Source organism: Pteropus medius, unplaced genomic scaffold, assembly GCF_902729225.1.
Source record: "Pteropus medius unplaced genomic scaffold, Ma_sr-lr_union100, whole genome shotgun sequence".
Taxonomy (NCBI): domain Eukaryota; kingdom Metazoa; phylum Chordata; class Mammalia; order Chiroptera; family Pteropodidae; genus Pteropus; species Pteropus medius.
In genome coordinates this window covers 7,702,626-7,727,589 of record NW_024352785.1, presented here as the reverse complement: position 1 = coordinate 7,727,589, position 24,964 = coordinate 7,702,626, and the positions used below count along the sequence as shown (strand labels likewise).

Here is a 24,964-nt window from a genome sequence, read left to right as displayed (position 1 = left end):
AGGATGCTGGTAAGATTGTGAAATTTTAATCAAGTAGTTTCTAGAAAATATTCTCCCATATATTTTGGAATTTAACTTTGCATCTTAGCATCCTCGCATAACTGCTCTGTTTCACTGAGGGCCATTGTTTCGAGTACCAACGAACAACTCCCAAGTCCTAAGACAAAAAGCCGTGTGCCTTCTATTTCTAACTCTCCAAGGGCATATTTTTCAGTTTCTTATAACAAATTATGTACTTCATGTTATTCTGGCTAATAAAACAAGTGGATAACATTTATTAGAGATTGCTGGGTCAGTTGAAATCATAGGCCCAAGGACAAAGTCATCTCTGTTGGGCTGTCCCTCCTTTAAGAGAATAAGCACTAAACACTCTGTTGTGTGAGGATTGGTTCCTTTTAAAAATGTTTAATGAGAAATGGGAGGAGATATTTAAAAAGAATATCTCTGATAACGGACTAATTTCTAAAATATATAAAAAATCATACAACTCACCAATAAAAACCAAACAATCCAATTAAAAAACTGGCAGAGAAATTGATCAGACTCTTTTTCCCAAAAAGACATACAGATGGTCAACAGATATATGAAAAGATGCTCAACTTCACTAGCTATTAGGGAAATGCAATCAAAATCACAATGAGATGTCACCTCACACCTATTAGAATGGCTATTATCAATTAGAAAAGAAATAACAGGTGTTGGAGAGGATGTAGAGAAAAAAGCACCCTCATACACTGCTCACGGGAATGTAAATTGGTACAGCCACTATGGAAAACAGTATGGAGTTTCCTCAAAAAATTAAGAAGAGAGCTTCCATATGACCCAGTAATCCCTCTTCTAGGTACCTCCTCTGAAAAATTTGAAACCATTTATTCGTAAAGATAGATGTACCCCTATGTTCACTGCAGCGTTATTCGCAGTAGCTAAGACATGAAGATGACCTAAGTGTCCTTCGATGGATGATTGGATAAAGAAGATGTGGTACATATATATACCAAAATACTACTCAGCCATAAAAAAGATGACATACTGTCATTTGCGACAACATGGATGGATCTTATTTTGCCAAGCAAAATAAGTCAGATGGAAAAGGGCAAGAGCCATATGATTTCACTCATATGTGGGATATCAAACAGAAAGCAACAAATGAACAAACAAAACAAACCAACTCATAGACACAGACAACAGAGGGGAAGCAGGATAGGAGAGAATGTAAAAGGGGTCAAATATATGGTGATGGAGGGAGATTAGACTCTGGGTGGTGTGCATACAATGAATTATAAAATTATGTTATTGAAATTTATATAATGTTATTAACTAATGTTACCCCAACAAATATAATTAAAATTAAAGCATTAAGGAAATACTGAAGGCTCTCCCTGAGCAGAAGAAAAGCGAGACATTAGTACAGATCCCACATTGGCTGTTGGACATGTTTACCCAGAGGTTCCACAGTACCCTCAAAATCAACACATCTGAAGACAAGCTCATAACCTTCACCCACAAACTTCTTTCCACATTTCCCCTCTTTAGGTGAATGGCACCATCATCCCTGTAGTTGCCCATCCGGACACCTGGGAGTGCCTCTTCCTTTCCCTACTCTAATATTCTATAGGCCAACAAGGCCTGCATCTCTCTCAAAACCATCATCTCTTTATCCCTACTGGTCCTCCCTTACTTCAAAATTCATCATTTCTCACCTGGGCATTTTGACTGGCATTTAGTTCTCCATTTTGTTTTCTTCCATTCTATCTTTCAAATGGTGGCACGAGTAACCTTTCTAACATGCAAAGCCTATCATGTCTCCCTTCTGTCTGGTGTCTCTGTTATCCAGTGAGTGAGTTCTCTGGCATAGTATATGAACAGACTGCTGCCTACTTTTCAGATTCATCTTCTGCTGCTCTTTCTTTTGTGCCAAGTACTCTGGTCATGCCAAACTATCTGAAGTTTCCTAGTTGGTCCATGGCCTTTCACATCTTCATTCCTATGTGTGTGTTCTTCATTTATTCATTCCATAAACATTTACTGAGTACCTACTAAAGATGTGCCAGCTACTCTTTCAAGCTTTAGAGGCACAGTAGTGAGCAAAACAGGAAAAAGTCCCTATTGTCTTGGGATTTCTAGTGAGAGGAGAAAATCAACTAGCCTTAAATATACAGAAAAACTCTAAGTCCCCATTTATTGCATCTCATCCCCAGATCCCAATCTTCTCTCCAGGTTAACCACTCACTATTTTTAGGGCTTTGATGTGTATACTATAACATTTCTATGCTCTTAGATATACAAATGTACATAGAGAAATGTAAAATTTATTCACATAAATATCACATAAAATATTCTGTAACTTCCTTATTTTACCCAACACTATATCTTGAAAATATTTCCATGTCAGCATAAAAAAATTTCTTTATTTCAGCTGTACAGCATTCCAGCATGGAGGATACCTGTTTTTGTTGTTGTTTTGCCAGTACCTTGATTTTCCCTGGGGAAACCACCTCCCACACTATTTGTTAACATATCTCATCAACCTCACCTTTTCCTTCTAGGAGCAGGACTATGACCATATTGGGCCACTATGTCATAGGAGTGGTGCAGGGGGGGATGTGTGCCCCTGTCTGGGCCAATGAAAGTCATCTCTGAGACTTTTTCTGGTTGCTAAGCTGATGGTATCCAAGGTCTCCTCTTGTCCTCATGTCTAAACCTGTGAGCCTGGAACATTTCACGAGCCACTTCTATCATTTGCAACAGTCTTCTCCAGAAAGTACTCTGGGACTAGATTTCATCTTACATCTGATTCTATATATCTCCCATATTTTCAAGATTTTTAAATTTTTTTTTAATTTCTGGCTCATGGAGAACATTACATTTTGCTTTTCAGGTCTGTTTTAGATTTCATAAGATAATTCTTCTCTTACTTCTGTTATATAGTAACTTGCACATTGCCTTGTAATCATCTATGCACCTATCTGCCTCTGGAGTGGCCTCTTTACAGATAAACAATGACTAATTACCTGTCTGCCTTGATTTGGTAGTCACTCATAAATATTCGTAGAATAATTAATTAAATAAAAAGTTGACCTTACATTCACCTTCCCTGTATGGTTCAAGGGACTCTAGTGCTTTTCAAAGTACAAAGTTTTTATCATATTTTGTGAGGGATTAAATTATCATTCAGCAAATAGTTACTGCCCTTACTGATTCCATGAAAACAGTATATTTCCCTTCCCTTAACTTTTGCCTTGGTCATGTTACTACCTTTGGCCAGTGGGATATTAGCAGATAAGATAGGTGGAGGCTTGGGATCTGCTTGGGTGGTAAGCTTGCCATCCTCACACTCCAGCTTTTCTCCATGAGAAGAACTTGCCTAAGGTAGATGCTGGTTCAAGGAGGATGAGAGACATGTGGAACAGATCTGGATCCAACCAACAGGCTGGAACTTAGCCCAACCCAGACAAGCCTTACTCCGGTTTACCTGCAGACTCGCAGGTGACATGCTTACTGTTGTTTACCACTGAGCTTTGGGTGGTTTGTGATGCAATGTTATTGAGACAAGGCCTACTGAGACACGTCTGCATCCAAACTACCTGAGTGTTTATTATAAGTGAGATTTTTGATCCCCATCCTCGATCTCATAATCGATAATCTAGAGTATTTTTAGAAATCTGTATTTTTATAAGATCTCCAGGAGATTCTTACGCATATTTCTGAGCTACAGCGTTTATCACCATGCTATTTTCAGTGATGTCGGAACAGCAGTAGGTTAGCACCCAGAGAGCTTCTACATGGCCTACAAAAAAAAAATTGTCCTGAGAAATTTGGGGCTGTAAAGAAGCCAGAAAACAATATTTTCTCACCGAATCATTTAATTAAAAGGGTGGGAATTGAGAAACTTAAAGGCTTCTTGAGGTGATTTATAAACATAGCATTTCTCAAAAAGCTATCATTTCACGCTGATGCCCAGTAAATCCCTCCTGTTTAAATTTGAATAAGTTAAAACTAACAGGTCTGTAGAACATCAGTGACAGCACAATGTTCATTAATTAAACATGTCCTTAGTAAACTCTTACTAAAGATCAGGCATTTGGAGGACAACAGAAAAATCAAATATGCCAAAGAGCTTCCAGTTTAGTTAGCATGTTCACTCCTTGTGCAGAGGTCGGTGTTTGGGAGTTTCGGAAGAACAAGTGACACCGTTCTTGCCTTCCATATGCTTTCACGGGATGATCTCAATCATATCTTTAGGCGCTCAATCACGTTTCTCACCATTTTTTCTCAAGTGGACCCACCTTGTTCATATCTCATGGAGAGAATTCTTTTTAGTAGTTGTGAGACAAAACAATCTCTTTGCTCAACCCTGGATTCACCTCAGTGCCCTTGCCCCAAGTTCCTTCTTCAATGTACTGCATCCTGCCAGGAAATTCCACCACTCAGCAACCACCCAGGTGGCCAAGACTCCTGAACTCAGGTTCTGCAGTTCCATTTAGTATGCTAGCCCTACCTGGCCAGGAGCATTGACTGTGAACAAGAAACTTTCTCATGGAGCACCATTATAATCATCCTTCAGGTCATGAAACTCATGCCTGGAGAAAGCATCTTCAGTAGGAGACAGAATAAGAGCACTGACATCGACAAAGTGTCTCACTGTAATTAACGTGCTGCAGGAGCATGTATTGATTTGTGTTATTTGTTCATCTGAAGCTTATCTGCTAACCTCAGAAAATGAGTTACTGAAGTAATCTTTGGTCACTGAAAACAGGGCATACAATGTGCTTATTTTTCTCCTAACAATATAACATCATGTACCTAGCAAATTGCCCTGTGTCTTTTTTACATATTACTCATCCGAACCACATCTTTGCCCTGCAAGACTTAACTTCTCAAAGAGACAGCTAGACACATATAATAATGATGTCATTCTTATTATTTCATAAGGGTAATTCCTAATGGCTTCAAATGTTGTAAAATATAAGCATTTCTAGAATAAGAATTGTGCCCTTGACATGTTATTTTCTACCTGGAGTACTCTAAAAAATATTTAACAACTATTAAATAGAAGAACAGAAACAGTAAGCTTGTGGGCTGAATGTCCCTGTAATTGTTCTCGGATAAGTTAGTACCACTTGGCAGTTCTATTTTCATTACTGAGAGGTCAAATGACAACATTCAAGGACTGCCAGCAGTGATCCAAATGGCATGGCCTAAGGAAGCTCACACTCCCTGTTGGATCTCCTCCCGCATGATGGTCTAGGATTGGAATTACTACTGACACTTGTCCTCAGAGGCAGATGCCCTTGGTGTCCCAACCAGATCCTCTTTTTCTAGGCTGGAGCTCCCACTTCCCTCGACCTCCAGAATTCACTGTGGGTGTTTGCTGCTAACAGCAGCTCACAGCTGCCCCTTTCTTAGGGCACCAGCCCTTAGCCAATGGGTCTCCCCTTGTCCAGAGAAGCCAGGAGGTTATGACTTCCCCTACCCCCACAGGAGAGTGGCCTGTGACCAATGACTGACCGATAGGGGGTGGTATAAAAGCCCAGTCCTTTGTCTCAAGGCAGAACAAACTATGGTACAATTCATGCTCTAGAGTTCTCCATGAGATCAGGCTAAGGCTGACCCTAACTACTTCCCTTCCCTTATTCTGCTTCCCCACTCTCTTACAGGTTTATCCTGAGAGTACTCTCTCATTCTGTTAGTACATTGCTTGTCCCCATCTCAGTTTTTGTTTCTGCAGAGCTTGTCCTAAGAAAGATACCCTTCCAAACGGGAGAAAGAAATCTTCCCTAACAATATACTGCTATTGAGAAAAAGGTGGCTGTGTCCTAAACACTAGTTTGAAACTCTTGAGATGCACTTAAACGCTATTCGAAGCTGTGAATTGATCAGATACAGTTACAACAGACACTGATGTGGATATAATGTTCATGGACAGAAGCCTTCATTTAAATAGAAATATCTTAAAATCCAGCAGAGTTGCAAATAGGAAACTCATCCTTCATGTAACAGTCACAGTTATTAACCACAGGACAATTCACCTTGATATCAGGCTGGGAAAGAAGGCAAGTCACATGCCATGCTAACACATTTAGGTAATAACAGAGAACAGCAGAACTTAAAGAAGTGAACGACTAAATAATAATAAAAATAATAAAGTAATTGATAATTATTATTCATCACAGATAGGGTGCTATAGGCATTTTATTCAAAGGCCTTGTTCTTTTCACTAACAACTCTATGAACACCCAGTTAGCACAGCGAGGACCCCATTCAAGTGTGACTCATCAAAGACATTGGTCTCCATAGCCACAAAATAATTGGAAGCTGATGGAAAACTCTGACCACGGCTGAAGCGCCTCCCTCTGAGTGAAAAGATCATTTTTTTTCTTTTCAAAATAATTAAGGTAATCATTACTTTCATCTTCCAAAGGCCCTTCTCCTTCTCATTCAAAGCACTCACTGGAGCACTTTTAGTCTCTTTCTTTTATGTTTCAATATAATGTACCACCTGTTCACTAGAAATTGTCCTTTTAGCTGAGCTACTAAAAGCAAGAAAGCATTAGCACTTTAACTCAAGTATAATCCAGAAGTGGCAGACAGTGAAATCCTGACACAATTACATCTAACCTTTTTTGGGGGAACTCATTTGCTTAGAATATTTGCACACTTTAGCGGGTTCCCTTCTTTTCATGGCTGGAGTCCTGGGTTTTTAGATACTACTCCAGCTTCCTTTGAGATACTGATGATGCCTAGAAATTTATTTACTAATTGGTTACGTCTCTGAAAAAGGCATATGTGTGCACTCAATCTTAAGAACAATGTCAATGTGTTAGTAATGAACTTTCACAGGCAGGAGACGGTAGGGCGTTGTGTATCTGGGCATCTCCTCATGCCCAGATATGCTGCTTGGAGAGTCATAAACTTCTTCTAATGGAAGAAATGGCCTCCCTATCAAATGAATGTTCTTCTATGTATGCTCTGGGTGCTATCTCAAGGATAACACTCTAGTCATTTTCTTCTTTCTTCAGTCTCTATCTCTCCCTCCTCCACCCCACCCCCCCAAAGCTTATCAGGGGACATACTGATTTTTAATATTACTCATCTTAAAACACATACATTCCTCTCCCTTGACCCCCAAATCAGCAACTTCCTGATTTCATTCCTCCCCTTCACGGCAAAACACATTGGAAGAAAGGTCTCTATGGTGTCTTTACTTTTTCACCTCTCACTCCTTCTCTCCAGTTCAGGCTTCCATGCCAACCTCTCCATGGAAACTGCTCTTGTTGAATCACCAATGACCTCCGTATTGATAACTCTGCAAAAGACAGACATTTTTCTGTCCTTGTCTCATTTGGCCTCTCAGTGGCGTTTCACGCTGTTGAATACTTTCCTTCTCCTGACCTCATGCAGTGTTGTGCCGGCAAACTGGATCTTAGTGGGGAAAAGCCCGGATTTGTAACTTTTCCGTTTTCCCACCGTGTATATACCCCCGTCACGGCTGAATCGCGCTCCCAAGGGTTTTACAAGGGCTCACACACCACTGCTTCCGTGAACGGAACCCCAGCACCACTCCTCCTCTTACCTCTCACCTGCTGCTTCTTGCGCCTTTTCTGGGTCCCGCCTCCACTACCAATGCTGATCTTTAGGCTTTGGATCTGGGCTCTTTTCTTGTTTCTTTCCTTTCTTCATAGACGATCTCAACTCTCCACATGGCTTTCTTTCTTTAAAAAAAAATTTTTAACTTGTTTTTATTTTTACAATAGGGAATAACTTAAAAAATTGAAATGATATAAAAAATGCCTAAAGAAGTCTCACGCCTCAGGTAAGCACTTTTATTAGTTCCTACTGTATTCTTCCAGTGTTCCCTTTGTAAATGCAAATGTATGTATATATACATGTATATGTGGGAGTGTATGTGTTCTTATCTTTTTAACACGAAGAGCAGTATTATAAACACTATTCTGCAGCTTGCATTTTTTAAACTTTACTATATATGCTAGAGCTCATTCTATATCAGAACAGAGATAACCACATTATTTCAGAAATATCATCTATATACTGACCACTACCAAATTTATATGTCTAGTTCAGACCCCTTTTCTGAGTCATAGATTTTCCAATTGCTTACTTGACTCTGGATATCTTAAATTTGTCTCAAACGTACCATGTCCAAAATGAAACACTTGTTTTCATCTCCTGTGGTGGACACTGTTCTGTCGGTCTATCCCACCACAAGCAAGGTCAGAGCACCCTTTCCCCAGCTGCTGTGGGTGTTGGCTGCTAATGGCTCACAGCTGCCCCCTTCTCTGGAGAGTTGCCTTCAGCTGAAATGACCTACCTTGTCCGGAAGTTATCCAAAACCAACCACTGACAGATATTGGGTATATCAACAAATGCCAAGCCAGCTAATTCGCACAATTTGAAAACATCCAGGGGATTGCTTGAGCATAAGGGATGTTTTCAGAGTCTGTTCAGAATATCTGTTCCTTGGAATGATCCATTGGACACAGAACAGAGAATATGTATCTGTTGTCTTCCTCCTGTGTCCTGTCACCCATTTGTTAAAGGTCACCTTACAGAGAATTAACTCCCCACTACTCCTGATTGTATCACTTGGTCCTTTTGGCACTTCATTTGAGTTCAGAAATGGTGAGAGGAGGAGAGACATGAGGTGTGGGCCTCAGGTTGAGGTCTGCACAGAGGCAATGCCACAGTGGTGATGAAGGCAGAGCAAGCAGCCTAGATCCAGGAGACAGACAAGGCCTGAGAATCTGAGGAGGTGCATACAGTGTATTCTTCTGAAAGGCTGGGTGGCAACTTACTTGGATATATAGAATATGGGAAGAGGATTTAATTAGGAGGTTTTAATAAAGAATAAAGAAAACAAATGTTATGATATACAATACAGTCAGTATGAGCACCACTCTCAATTTCCTCATTTGTAAAGTGGGTCAACCAAGGTACTTACCTCGCCAAGTTGTTGTGAGGATTAAGTAAAGTAATTAATAGATTCAAAGAACTTGAAACTGCACTTGGTGTATAGAAGGGCTCAATAAATATTGGCTATTATAGTAACAAACGAGTCAGTAAAAGCCCAATTCTAATTGCTACTGCCTTCCTTATAAAGGTCCTTTGTGAAGATTCTGTGATAGAAGTCATCGAAATATCCATTGATTAGCTAAAAAACAAGCTCCAAAGGATTAGTGACAACAGTGACCCTAACTAAACCAAGACTGACAGCATCCACTAAAGTGCAGCTCAGGAAACACATTAATACGGTGACCCAATCTAGACTGGTCCAAACATACAGTTTTCTGCTGGTTTTGCCTAACCTGCAGTTGAAGTGGGGTGTCTAACTTGGGGTATATGGATTGACTCAAGGGTGGTGAACACCCTGAAACCGCAAACATCTTGAGCATGTGGAGAGAAAATCCATAATTGGCTGTCCAACAGAAATTTTATGAACATAATGCTGACATTCGTAATTTTCAAATTTTCAAAATTTTGTAATTTTTCAGTAACCACATTTTAAAAAGTAAAAAGTAGGTAAAATTAATTTTATTTATCAAATATATCCAAATGTTATTTCAAGATATAATAAATAAAAAAAAAACCTACTAAGAGATCATTACATTCTTTTCATTGTAATAAGTCTTCAAAATCTGATGTGTGTTATACACATACAGCGCATTGCAATTGGGACGAGTTATATTTCAAGTGCTCAATAGCCCTACGTGGTTAGTAGCTGCTGCATTGGACAGTTCAGGGCTTTAATGTTTATTACATTCTTTAAGAACCAATGATCAGAGGAACAGATGGACTTGATACAGTTCTACGTATTATGCTTTTTTAACTGAATGCTCATTTTTTTAAACAGAAATTCTATAAGAAAACATACTTATCTGTTATTCACAGGTAGATAAACATGTTGACATTAAACAATAAACATTAAACATGAACTGAGAATATTCAAATTGTAGAGAATTTCTTTAACAATTCTGTTTACTCCCCCAAAACATTTTCTGTGACTACATAAGCACTGATATTTATAAAATATAGTTTTTTCATTTACATGAAAAGGTATTATCCTATTCACCTAATCTTCTACATTGTTTTTTCAGTTAATAATATATCTTGGAGAATTTTCCTTATTGGAATAGGACACATCATGTTTGTTTTAAACAGTTACATGGTACTTGATTAGATCTATGTGCTATATCTTTGTTTATATCCTTGTCCATGTCCTTATTCAATTGGTATACTTTTGCAAGGGATTCCTAAAAATATATTTAAAATTTTGATCAATTTGCCAAATTTCTCCAAAAAGAGTTCCTCAAATTTATTCTAAAAAATAGTGATATCTGTTCCTATACTCTAATCAATTACTAAATTTTATACATTTTTTTCGCTTTGCAAATCTAAGTAAAAATGATATCTCAGTTTTGTTTTGCATTATTGTAATTGAGTGAGGGTACTTATGTTTTTGGCCATTTGTTTTTATTTTTAATTGTTTTTATGGTTTGCCTATATTCATCTTTTTCATAAATTTCTTGTTACATGTGTGCAATGTTTTCTTTTAGTCTGTCACTTGTCTTTTTATTTTGTTTATGGAGGTTTTTTTCATCTTATTTAAGTTTTACATTGTTATGTGATCGGATTTATCAGGCTTTTCCTTTTACGTCTTTTTTTTTTCCCGCAGAGGTTTAGTTGGAAATTTTCCATGTTTTTATTATAGAAACATAAGGCAAAAAAGTTCACAGTAGAAATTTGAAAAATGTAGAAAAGGTGATATAAGAGAAAAATTGAGCATTAATATTACTATGAGAATTAAAAAAAAACTGTTTCATTGTGTCTGGTTTTTAATGTACTTTTTCTTGATAATGAGAGAATTAGAGGAATACTTCCCAAATTAACAAGGAGGTGTGGTAGAATAATATTTTTGAAGTATTATACATTTTAATTACATTTCATGTATTAATAAATTTAATTAAAATTAATGAAGATATGTTAAAAGATTAATGTTTTTGGCCTCTACTCTGTCCCCACTCATTGAGCCAGCATTTTTCCTCTTTACTCTGGTAGATGAAGATCCTGTGGGCTGGGAATGAGGGAGAAGACGGGGAAGGCTGCTACGTGTCACTAATGGGCAGCCCTAGGCTGCTCCTTTCTGGGCTGATGGGAATGGAGGCTCAAGGACCAAGAAGTTCTGCCTTGTCTTCTCGGGGAGTTCCAGGAAAGTGACAAAGATCTGAGATTGTCTTGCCCTTTCCTTTTGTGTGAGTCAGGGGGTAAGAAATCTCAGCATTGCAGGTCAGTCCTGAGTCTCCCACTACCTGGAGTGGACAGCAGTGCATCTACGCTGGTGTGAGATAGGTACAGGACTACCTCAAGGAGCCTGGCAGATTAAGAGATGCTTTGTATTGGGAAACAGGGGCCCAAGAGCAGATGTTAGCACTGTTTTTATATCACAGGCCAGATGGGAACTCAGTTCCCTCCATGGATACCAGCAGAGAGAGAGGCCGATGATTGGTGACTCTTAGGGACAAGACAGAGCAGTGGATGCCAGCATGGACAGATGACATCCAAGGACCAGATGAGCTCCCTCCAGGTCCAGATGTTCTATCAGTCTCCAAACTCCCTGAAGCAGAGTGGGGAGGGCAAAAAACCCTGAACGGACTGAGTTTACCTGGAATTGACTTGTTTCAGTTCTGCCATCAAATATAATGGGGACTCAGGTTAGAAATTAGAGTCAGTTATGGAAAATATAGGATTTTATACTTTTGTATACCTAAGTTTTGTGGCCAGATATATTATAACTATTACAAATGTAAGGCTGAATTGAGTCACCAGAAAAGGCCTTTGATAAAAGCATGACCAGAAACATTTTCCACTCTGAAATGTAAAAAAGGGGAGGGGTAGTTTCAAGTTAAAAAAAGGATTCTAGACTGTAGAAGAATTTCCAGACAGAAGAACATTGGTATTATCTCTCTTTGATATGCAGGTGGGAGTATTGGTGACACTTGAAACAGCTGACAGAAAAATGTAGCAGAATGGTAATATGCCACGCAACAAACTTTATCTTAATATTCTAGAAGGCATAGGTCTGTACTTTGCATTCAAGGTTCATAGTATTATTTTAAGCAGATACACATAAGTTTCTAATGTCTGGTATTTTCCACCTCTGCTCAGAGATCCAGATAACTAAGTTCAACAGTATGTAAAGCTTAGAAGGAGGAAGGGTATGAAAATGAATGTTTTTCCAACAGAGATCTATTCATTAAAAGCAAAGGTTCTCAACCCTGGCTACTCATTAGAATCAACCAAGGAGCTTTTAAAAAGGTTGAGCCTGGGCTCTGCCATCTCCAAGATTCTAGCTTAATCAGTCTAAATTTGTTTGCAACTGTGGGATGCTGGAGAACCAGGGAGCATAGGAAACTTGATTTCGCACTATTGAGTACTAGCAGCTTGGATCCTCCCCTGGAAAATCCTCCTAGTTGTCTTCTTATATTAGGAAGAGATCTTTCAATTTTTAGTTGGGCATATGGTCACTCAAAATAAAGGCTGTACTTCACAGTTCCTTTTACATCAAGGAATAGACACTCGATTAAGTTATCCTGCCTCGTCTCACCTTTTCACTGAGAATTTAGGATGTGTCTGGCTATATGTAGCAGAAAATGCAGCTCATGGTAGGTTAACAATGGGGGTTCATTTTTCTCTCATAATAGGTTTGCAGGTTGGCAGCTCAGGGCTAAAGAAGCAGCTGAAAGATGTCATAGACTCCCAGACTTTTTCTACGTTTTCACTCTGCCATTCTTAGCATAGTGGCTTCTCACATCACAGTAGGTAACATGATGATTGTCACAGCTCTAAGCATCACTTTCTTGTTTAAGGCAGGAAGAAGATGGGAGGGATGGCTCCAGCTATATCTGTCCCTTTTTTATTATTATTAAGAGAAGCAACTGCTTTCATAGAATTCCCCAGGGCAGACTTCCATATTTATCTCATTGGCTAGAACCGTGATTTGTGGTCACCCCTAGGGACAGGACAAGAGAGGCTACTAATGAGTATTTAAGTTTTCTAGCCTCTACACTAGGAGGGAGAAGGAGGATGGACTAGACGTCGGATCGGCCAATCAACAGTGTCTATCTTTTCACCTATTACATCTAATCGATCATCGTTTCTGCTCATTTCTCTTCACGGAATTGCTCTTGGACCTCCGCAGCCACCTCCCTAGTTCAGAATTATATCATCTGTAGCCTCCGTTCTTGCAAAAAAAACCTCTAAAATGGTTTATACTTATAATGTGATTTTGTTGTATTATTTGAGAATATTCAATTTTGCTATATGAGACAAACAGGACAGATGTAACTCTTAGGAAGTATAAAGCACTGACAGTAAGTAAATGAAGAGCTGATGAGATATCAGCGAAACTCACAGCACGTGTTAAATACAGGAAATCATGAAACACGTAGCATGTAAGACTTGGTAGAATTCATAGGATGTGTTAAAAATAGATAATAAGTTATTAACCTGTGAGACATGCAGAGAATACAGAGAATAGAAAATACGATATAAGAAACAAGAGAGGTGCTTACAAATAGAGAGGGATGACTGCTTTCACTGAGCTGACAGTGATATGTCACCCCTAATCAGTCACCACATGGTAACACCCGGTATGTTTATGATACTCTTCTGGCCTCACATGCGCTCTGCCCAAGAACTGCAGATAAAACTTGTAGCTGTTCAGTGGGCTATTTGAAAACCTACAACTGTGGCAGGTGTACTTGCCCTGTAGTAGATCCCCTTCAGTAGATCAAGAGTGTCTTTGGTCTCGGGTACCCTTTCTCTGTTGCCTCTTGCTCAAACGTCAGCTCTGGCTGTCAGAACCACACCATCAGCAGGGAAGGCTGATGTGAGAAGGGTGGGGAAAGAGGACATATGAACACAACTGAGCTAGCGTGGTCCTTTCACCTGCTTGCACACTATCTTAACTGTGTTAATATACTCAGTTTCTTTCTCCTTGCTTTTCACCATGTGTTTTGGACTGATTTAATGAACTGCGTGGTTTGAGTATCTCAATTTGTGGTGTGAGCTTTTCTGTTCTGTGGGAGAGTTGTGTAGTGGGAAGATACAATGCATCAAGGTCATTTCCTACATGACACTATTCCTCTGTGTCTGCCTACTTTAATACATCCTCTACATACTGCCACAGAGCAATCTTTTAAAATTGCAAAATCTAACCAGGGTTAACCTCTGTTTACCACTTTTCAGGGGCTCACCATTGCCAACAGGGTACCATCAATCTCTCTAGCATAATGTTGCAGGCTGGGCTCCCTGAGAAGCAAAATCTGAGTCACAGATTAGCACCAGAAAACGTATTAGGGAGTGCTCTTGGGAAGCTTTATATCTGCCCAACCCCCAACATCCACAAGTTATTGGGTGTGGGTAGTTCCTAGGGAAGGGGGTGTGACTTTGGCCAAGTAGTAGCTATAGAATAAGTCCTTTGGTCCTGGAATGGGGGTCTGGGCAGCATGACACAGTCCTACAAGACTTTACATTACATGACCGGCCATGCCTCTCTCTCCATCTTATCTTTTGCTTTCCTTTCATTAAACACAAAGCTACTAAAAACTAAGTTGCATCATCCAAACGTACCGGGCTCTTCCTTTCTCCATGGCTTGTTGCTCTGCTCCTCCTGTTCCAATGTCCTCTCTGTCTACCACTTCCACCCTTCCTGGCAATCCCAACCCTCAGCTTCTCAGATCACACCTCTCGCCTAAACCACCCATTCCATCTGCAGATTAGGCTGGCCCTGCTCCAATCCTCTCTTTAACCTGCAGCTGTGAATTGGCTGGGTTATGGGAAGAATGGGCTGAAGTCCTTGAATGAGGCACAGGTGATGAGTGCTTGGACAGGAGGGATTGAAGGCAAATCATCTTCCACATTCTAAAATATCTTCTTTCTCTGAATATTCCCCTTCCTTCCCCTGTATCCCAAATCCAGTAATGAGAAACGTGGATTCATTTTGTAACAGAAGATGGTACACTGCAGCTCTAAATTGTATTTTTAAATTTTAATAGTAGGCTAAATCGAAAAACACATAGGGAGCATTTTGAAGATGCCCTGCAGCTGGATTTGTTTCATGCTAGAGCAATTTTGCTGCCTGGCTGCTTCCTGCTGAAAGCACAGAGGATGTGCTGAAATGCTGCCACTGTAAACAAAACTAGATCAGGCAGATGCCTCTCTCCTGCACCGACAGACTTACCTTATAAGTTGCTGGCAGCAATGCTATTTGACAGGCACAGTGCTAGGAAGCAAGTGGCTTCCAAAATAAGAACTGAAAGGGAGGAATTCTTCAACACAGGCTTGAAAACTGTAACTACTGGAAGGGACTTTACAAATCATGTAGCCCGGCTTTCCAAATTTATAATTGAGGAAACAGAGGCCCAGGAAGATAAGGTACTTTATCCTAAGTAATACAGGTTATGAGTGGCAGCCTGAACTAAAACCCAGGTTTCCTGGGTCCTAGTCTAATAGTCATTCTGTGACCTTGTATTCAAGTTCATTACTTTACCTTAGGGTTTTTATTTTTATCATTGTGCATTTCAGAGGATAATGTGTAACTCCTGTGATCATATAACTATAACATCTAACTGCTTATGGAATGGCTATTGGTTCTGTCACTGGGAGGAACACTTAAATTCACCAGTTGGACTTCTGTCTCAAGGCTAATTACTTACTTAATTAAGGCATTTTGCTTTGATCATAAAAGCAATCCCATAAAATATTCGATGAAGCTTTACTTTGTGCTATAAGGACCCAACATATGTATGAAGTTTTCATTAGAACTTATGAAAACCAAAGAACTAATTAGCTTTGAGATGTTTAAAGTTTAAACAGGAGCAAATTCATAAATTTTAGAATTGTTCTCTATTTTGTATACTAGTTCACATATGCATGAAAAACCATAAGAGAGCTAAATTATTTGTGGTAATCACGATATACTATTTTCTTATGATTTTCCAACATGCCATTGAGTTAAAGCAATTTGGCATTTAATACTTCTTTGTGTTTCTATGACGCCTTTTTTCCCCTGTAGCTCAAAGTACTTAACACATAGCAACTCATTAATCCTCACTACAGTACAGCAAGAGAGAGTAGATGGCAAATATAATCCTCTTCATACAGAAGGTTGAGTCTGCTTGGAAAACCCAATGTACAATTGACTTGCATGCTAAATGCATTATCAGAGTATTTGTGCACTTGTTGGAAATTGTGCAAGCTATATGTAGTGATTATTTGCTTCTGGCCATCTTTTCAGTTGAGAAAAGAGATAACATGAATGATACAGTATATTGCTGAGTTTAAAAATACCAAATTGCAAACCATGGATTAACAAAAGCTTAATTTTCTTAGGATATCCTCAGCTAAAGTTAAAACACACACAAAACCAACAAATAACCCAGCAGAATGATGAAAAATATGGAATGAGCAAGCCAATAATAACAATAATGGTTATAACTTACTGAGCTCCTACTTTGCATCAGATGCAGAGCTGAGTATCTTACATACATTTCTCTAATTCCCACAATATCTCTGCAAGAAAGGCATAATTATTACTATTTTACAAATGAGAAATGTGTGATTTCTTTCTCATTTATTTATTTAAGCAATTCCTATAGAATTCCAGGTGGCACTAGTTAAGGGAACTTCAGGCCATATTCACTGTTCAGAAACTTCCCCTCTTTTCCAGATTTCTGCCCTATACCTCCTATTTCTCTTTATTCATTCAACAAACGCTTATTGAGCATATACTATGTCAGGCAGGCACCAGGCATTGGGTCTATGGTTGTGAACAAAGCAATCAGAGTTTCTGCCTTGAGGAAGTTTGCCTTCTAGGCTGAAGTCTAGATTTCTACAAAAACATGGTAAGAAACTAACAGAATAGAGTTAGATGTGAGGTGATAAACCTACACAAAGAACAAAGGCACAAATAAAAGATGGAGACTAACCAATACTGACTTCAGAGTTGGAAACTGTTACACTTTCACTTTTTCTCTTTAGCGATTTTATTTTAGTCATTTTTGTATAAGCCCAGCATCAAGAAACTTATTGTGGAAAGGAGGAGTAGTATAGTTTGTAACAAAATGTCATGGCTGTTAGCCACTCCAGCAGAGTCTTAGAGAATGCTCAAGCTTGGGGTGACAGATTTCAACCCATAGAATGGGTGGTACCCAGAATGGTGGAGCTTAGGTGGTAACCTAATGAGTTTGTTCAACATGTCCCATGTTTCACCCACCTAGTCCACAGCCACTTTCATTGTCACTGACAGCATCTCCCTCATCCTCTACCTCATACCCTAGTGGGCTGAATAATTTCTGCAAATATTCATGTCTACTCATCACACCTCTTCACAACTCTCTGTTATTTCTCTCTTGGAGACATTCTCTCCCATGTTCAATCCACAATTCACAACCCTCTAGCACCCGTTCTGTTGCCCTACCTCCAGCCCCATGCTACCTGCAAATAACTGTAGCTTTTGGTATCTGGTAACATCCAGGATGGACTACATCCCTCTCTATCTCCACCCCAAACCCTCCATCTTGGGGTTCCAGATGGCCACCTCCAAAAATGGCTTCTAATTGTATCCTCTTGCGAGCTCGGAAATATTGCCCATGGAGCTATCTTTCCTCTTTAGAAGTAATCCAATGTGTGAAAAATCAGTAAGAGTGGGAGTTTGTGGATTACCCAACCCTTCTACTAGTGTAATGACCTTGCCCTGGCGTCTCTTGCAGGTGGGCTCAGTGCACCTGTGGAGAAACTCACACTACATCTTGTCTGGTATTACGGGTGCAAGCACAGAATAGACTCTGTTCAACAGAGGAAAAGATTCACTTACCTTTATTCTTAATTAATTCTGGCAATCCCTAACCTTGTTCAGGGAGAAAATTTCCTCACTAGCAGAGCCTATTATCATCACTCCATGTGCAGGCAACTCCATTTTCTATCTAAAGCTTACATAAGCTTTCAACTAAAGCTCCTCTTTCTTAAGAAAGAACACTGGCTTTGTTCTCTGGGCTGTATTGTTCTATTGTTTCTATATACGTGTATTTGGGCCTGGAGATTATAAATGAGATTCTGATCTAAATAAGAGGGGCAGGAAATAAAATTAGGAATGTCTCATGATGCCAGGAACAAAACTGTTGTAATCATAAGTACATTGAGTAGTAATTAATCAATGAAATGATGTTCCCAAAGAGAAGAACAGAGGTCAATTTTGAGGTATGAGAGAGCAGAGAAAAACTTGTTTGCAGAAAAAAAACAAGGTCTGATTCATGATTTAGGAATTCCTGGCAATTCTGAGGTACAGGTGGGCAGAAAAGAACTTGGTTGCGGGGAGAAACAAAACAAAACAAAACAAAAAACAAAACAAAACAAGATCTAGTTCCTGATTTAATGGTTCTCAAAGCGTGGGCCATGTCACACAAGCATTGACATCATCAGGGACTTTGTTGGAAATGTGAATTTAGGCTTTATCTTGAACCTACTCAATCAGAAATTGGGGATGAACCCAGCAATCTGTCTTCAGCAACCCCTACACGTGGTTCTGATACATGCTAAAGTTTAAGAACCACTGGGTTAAAACTTCCTCTTCTATAGGAAGACTATTTAATTTAGGACACCTGGTGTGGGAGGACGCAGGGGTAAAGACATCAAGGGTCAGTTTTGTTCAGGTGGGGAAACCCATCCCACCCAGGTCTCTGGGTCAAGGCTGTCGACAGCCCAGAAGCAGAGGCCCAGATGCCCTTGCTGCTTCCTTTAGAATTCAAAGGAGAGTTTCAGAACTGAGCTGCCAAAGACTTTGTAGCTAGACTAATTAGTCTCTCGGAATTTCCCATAAAAGTTCGAAGGGCTGGGTTGGAAACTTGCAACCAATTGCCCCAGTGCAGTGGGGGTGGGAAGGACCAACAACACTGCTGAAGTATCACAAAAGCCTTTCCTTCCCAAGAGGGACTGAAGGCAGGCTTGTTTCTGTGTAGTAGGCTGTGAAAAGCCATTCCTTTGCTCTGATGGGAACTGGGCTCAAGAGAGTTTCCCTTCTAGCAGGACTCTGAGGAATAAACCCAATGCCAGCCAAATCTCAAGCTGGGGTTCACGGGCTAGCCACTCTGCCTGGTTAATGGCTTTTCTTCCTATTTACCCTTTCCTTTTCCCCTCTGTTTCTTCCTTCCTTCAGAAGGGCCTGAGGCCTTGGATGTGTTAGGTCACTCAGCATTGACTGTGGAGGGGACCACCGCTGGACACAGAATCTGGAGTTGAGCCCATCGTTGTAACATCTCAGGACTGAATTACAAGCTCTCTACTGTCCCTTCCAGTTCTGATATTTTTCTGCTGAAAATATTTTTCATGGACAAAAGCTTCATCCTGGTGAGAAATGCAGTTGGAGTTCTAAGATCTATCACCTGCCTTTTACAAACTCACTAGTCCAGCCATGGCCTTCGGTCAGATGTCACCCTTTAGCTAGATCAGGACTGTCTGATTTGGAGATCAATGGCTTCTGTTTCTCCCATGGATTCCCTCATTCATGCATGCATTTGTGAATCTGGCAAATGCTTATTGAGCTTTGACTTCATTCTGTGCTCAAATCTCTGGGTTCCAGGAGGACTAGGGAGCAGTGACATGTGTCTTCTTATTTCTCTACCTTTGCTTTTGTGGTGCCTCTTGCCCTCTGCCTAGAACTACCTTTCTCCATGTCCACATGGTGACTGCTTACTTAATCTTCATAGTTAAGTTACAATGCCATCTCTTTTCTCTAGCTTTCTCTGATCACTCCACGATCCCAAGTGTATAAATGGTTTTCTCCTTTGTTTTTCCTTCTTTCCTTCCTTCCCTTTTCCTTCCTCCCTCCCTCCCTCTCCATTTATCCATCCATCCATCTCACATCTCTATTTTAAGTACTATTATACTTCATTCCACATATACATTTTCCCTCACCCAGATAGACAGTGAGATTTTTAAAGGCAGGAATCATGTTGTATCCATCATAGTAGCCCTATGCCTGGCACATGCTTTGTATGTAGCGCAGCTTCAGTAATGCTGTGTGTGGACTGAAGTACATAATTTAAATATTTATATTATTATGCTGTTTTTCAGAATAAAGTTGAAAGTCTGTTTCTTCTAACTTGTCCATAGGCATTTGTTTTTAATGGGAGCAATCGTCCTAGAACTGAACGATAAACATTATGACTGCAGTTATTTAACTGTTAAAGAAAACCAGAGCTAGACAGTAGGTAAAGCAGTAAAAACTGACTATATTCAGGACGATTACCATAGGAGAAAAGAGACCTCAGTACTTAACTGGGCTTAATTTGAATGCAGCATGGACCTGTGGGAATTTATAGCCAAGGAGTGGAGTGGGGATCAGTGGGTGGAAAACTACTAAGGGAAAACATCAGGAGTGAGGGGGATTCTTAACCAACCTAACAGGATCTTTGCTGAAGACAGGCCATCACCTGGAGGGCAGTGGCGGACCAGGAACCTGCTTAGTTAGTGAGAGCGATCAGACATAGACGATGAGTGACTCTTGCCGAACGGACCGCGCCGGGTTCTTGCAAAAACTAGACTTTACAAGGAAGTGCATGGATGGGCCTAGGAAAAATCCAGGAGCTTGACTGAAGTTTGGTCAAGCAAAGAATCTTGTCACAATCTAGAGAAAGAAGACCGCAATAAACTATGAAAAATAATGCAAGGGAGTTCGGGGTATCATCCTCAAAAAATACATAACTTGAACCAACAAAAATGTATAATAAGTCATTTATGAGATAGATGGCTTTCACATATTTGGTCAGTAGTAAATTTGGATAGTAAATTTTGTTGGGGAGGGGACATAGATAAAAATGTTTTGGGGCCCATGAAGTTTTTATTATTGATAAAGTTGGTGCATGTGCATTTCTAAAATCTAATGAGACTGTGTTCTCTAGGGCTTCGTTAATGGAGTATGTTGGTACAGAAAAGTGAAAACCAGGAAGTGAAATTAATCATATTTATTTTCCATAACTAGAGGTTAGAGTCTCAAGCCAAGTACTACTAATCTCTAGGCTGCTAACTAGTCCATAATTTGACTTCCTACATGGTTATGGCACCTTTAAACACTGTCAGTTGAGTGTACAGACCAAGCTAGCTGCTGCATTAAGGTATATGTGCAGAAAAGAATTTACATGCTTCTAAAGCACTGTCAGGCCAGAGAAAGCTAATGAAAAGCCTTACAATGAACTGCTGCCTGTCAGAGCCTTTGAAAACATTAAGCACCACACAAGTGCCCAGCAGGGCTCCTGCTAACATTGTTTTATTGTCCTACCAAATAACTGTGGCACTATCATGCCATCCCCCCACCGAGTTTAACATATCATTTGCATTTACAGTGTAAAGTTGTTATTAAAGAAAGGATATTTTTGCAAGTGCAAATGTTGCATCTTTTCTCTTCCCTCTCTTGTTGTGGCACAGTATTCAAGAACCTGCTGCTCAACCACCTGTTCATGTTTGTTACTGTGAGGGCCATGTTCCTGTCATTAGCTATTTTCTTTCTTTGGTTGTAATACTACCTCAAACTTATCTAGGCTGATAGACTTCAGAGAGTTGGGAACAAAGACCCAGGAAATGTACGGCACAGTTTTGTATGACTTGGAAAGAATTAGCCTCCACAAGGCCATGTTCATGCTTCCTCTTGATAGTAAGATTTCTAGGGAAGGGAAATTCTGGTTCTCATCTTTGGGGCATGAGATTTTTAATTTGCCCATTTTAATATGTGGTCAAGCCCTGGAGCTTTCTTTCTTTGGACCACATCATCACAAATATCCACTGGGTCAAGAACATTCTTGGGCTCACAGGTAAGCTTAAGAGAATCCTGATGAGGAAATGAAATATTTGGTACAAAGATCTCTTCTACCCAGCTCTATTGAATTCCAATAGTGGTTTCATTTATGTGAAAAGTGGTGTAAAAAATGAAATCATTTGTTTCATTGCCTGTATGGTTCATTTGGGGTGCTTGGAGACACTGTGCAATGGTCTTGGTTTTGTTACAATAAGAATGTCTGTGAAAAGCTAGAATCCAGGATATGAGCTAAATGAAGATAGACCAGAATGTCTCTTGCTCTTGCAATCTAAAGTATGCACGCCTCTGCTGTTAGCAAGAGGAAAGAACTAGAAAAGAGAGAGAGAGAAAAGGAAGAAAAAAGTGAAGAGGATAAGAATTGGACAAAGAGGGAAGAAGAGACATCACCATGCTGGCCTGGTAGAGTCACACTTAATACACAGGACAGTAACAAATGCTGCAGACTGGTGATTAAATGCAAGAACCTCAGGTCTGGTACTTCTTCTAAGTAGGAGAAAAGGGTTAGGCTAAGTGAATCAGATCTACATTCACACCTCAGCTATCCTGGGCTGTCACAGAAGGTTCTAGTTTCTTTGAAGTCTCCTAGGTCGTTTGGGAGGCACTCTGGAGGAAACATGGGATTTTCAGCCACCAGGATCAAGAAACTGAATTGCAAATGTACGGCACAGGGAATATGGTCACTAATAATGTAATAATGTTGTATGGTGTCAGATGGGTACCAGACTTATCAAGGTGATCACTTCTTTAGGTATATAAATGTTGAATAACTATGGTGTACACCTGAAACTAATATAATATTGTATGTTAGCTAAATGTTAATAAAAATATCTTTAAAAGAAAAAGAAACTGGACTACAGGAAGGGAGATAAAAGCTGTTGCTGGACAAGGGGCACAGAGCATACTCTGGGGTGGAGGATATAAAGAATAGGGGGTCTCCTTCAGGAGACAAAACTGGTCATTGGAGAAGAGTGGGGGCCAGACTTAGTCAGGGCCATGGTGGTTTAGAAATTTTAAAAGTTTAAGTCAGTTGATGACAAAACCTGTCAAAGACATCACAACGGAAGAGAATTACAGACCACAGATGAGCACAGGCATCTTAGATGAAATGTTGGTAAGCAGAATCCAGCAGAACTTTAAAAGAATAGACTTCCTTCCGGGAAGGCAAAGGTAGTTCTATACTAGGAAAGCTGGTAATGTAATTCCCCATATTTCTCAGCGGAGTAAAACCATTTAGTCATCTCCACTGGTGCTAAAAAAGAATTTGATAAAATGTAACATATTCATTATAATTTTAAGCTATTCTTAATAAAATAGGAATACTTTCTTAACGTATTTAAGATATAGATAAAAGGTCCGCATCATGCTTAATGGTGAGACAAAAAACTGTTAAATTTGGGAATAAGACAAAGATGCCCATTAAGTACTCTTAGTTCACATTGTCCTATGTAAGTATTAATCAATGCAAAGACAAGAAAAGGAAATAAAGGCCTAAAGTAATAAGTAGTTGCAGAAGATTTGATTCTATATTTAGAAATTCCATGACAATGAGTTGCTGTGTCATTAGAAAAAGTAAGACAATTCAGTAAAGTGGGTATTACGAATGTAATGAGAAAGTTAATGGCTTTCTATATACTGATACCCGTTTGAAATACAATTTTAAAAATCTCATTTACAGTAACTGTAAACACAAACTATTCAGGAAATGATCTAACAAAGAATGGATAGGAATGGATAGATCTACACATCTCATACTCTCTGAGAATTACTTTTATAGTTTTTTAATTTTTAGCCTATAGGAAGGCCTGACTGCCGGCAGAGTTTATGTACCAAGGAAAGTGGAAACAAGGCCCCTGAAGCTAAGCTGACTTGTCACCACAACATTTTAAAAAGGAAGGAGCACTCTACCTGAGTCCAGATCCCAGAGGCCTGACTTGCTCACTGACTGGGTGACCTGCACTAATAACAACTCTTCTCGACCTCAGTATCTTCAGGGTTTAAGAAAAAGAGTGGGTGCATGTATTGAGTCAAATATAAACTGGGAGTTCACAGACATGTCTTATTTGACTTGCTTGAAATTAGTTTTAATTAGTAGTCAAAATTGGGACTCTTCATATAAAAATCTGCATTCTCAGCTTCCTTTAAAAATTGCACCATCTGACATTACAGGGCTGGCCTCTCTCACTGTTCCAATTAGCTGCAGCTGCAGAAGCTGTTGCCCCTTCTCTCAGAGCCTGGCCCCAGTTTTAAGCACACCCCCCCGCACCCCCCCCCCGCCCCCGTGTTGCTGGCCTGATTATTTACCTGATCAGCTGATCCTAAAGGCATTCAGTTGTAGCCCTTGGTCATTCTGTAAGTCTTCTTTCATTTTTACGATTTAAAGATTCTAAAATTCAGTCCAGCTGTCAGTCTAGAAAATATATCCTTTTCCATATTACTTAAAAGCCTGGGCTTTTAAGTGATATGGAAAAGTAATATCCTTTTCCATATTACTTAAAAGCCTGGGTGCAGAAAGCTCTGGCCCTATGCTTTTCTTTCTTTTTCCATTTGCTTGTAGCAGACTATCCCGGGTTACCATGGTGATTACCATCCCTTAATGATACGCTGCTAACACATGGGGGAATGTAATTTTCTTTAAGCTCAGTGGAAAGTAGTGGAAGAACAGTAGTAGGTATAAAAGCTTTCTCTTCCCCTCTGTCCCTAGGTGCTCCTCAGTCACCACAAAGAACAAGAGCAGGCTGCTGATCAATCTCTCCAGACAAATCAACATGAAAGCTGCTGTCAGGATTTAAATCCTTTCCCTGGTTCCCAGTGCACATGTGGGAACCCTGAGAAAGGCTATTTTCAACCCCCTAAAAAAGTATTCTGCATCAAATCTCTTGGGACTTAATTAAAATAATCAGTTTTCACATCCCAGGCTTTCGACTCTAACCTCCCACACAAAATGAGCATCCCACATGCCAAGAGGCCCTGCTCGCACATATGCAGAGTGAGTGACATCTTTAACTGCACACTCTCCTCCTGGCAGGGATCCCATGGTCTGCGTTTTGCCCTTTCTGACAAAACTGAGGGCAGAGAAAGATA

General features: G+C 39.8%; 1 protein-coding gene across 1 annotated transcript in view; it reads right to left on the bottom strand.

Moving 5' to 3' along the window:
- APC (APC regulator of Wnt signaling pathway) overlaps positions 1-24,964 on the bottom strand; it is a 223,011-nt gene that overhangs the window by 185,163 nt on the left and 12,884 nt on the right. Inside the window, exon 2 of the mRNA XM_039848445.1 lies at positions 7,574-7,712. The gene's annotated coding sequence lies outside the window, so the exon portion shown is untranslated. The remainder of the gene's footprint in view (positions 1-7,573; positions 7,713-24,964) is intronic.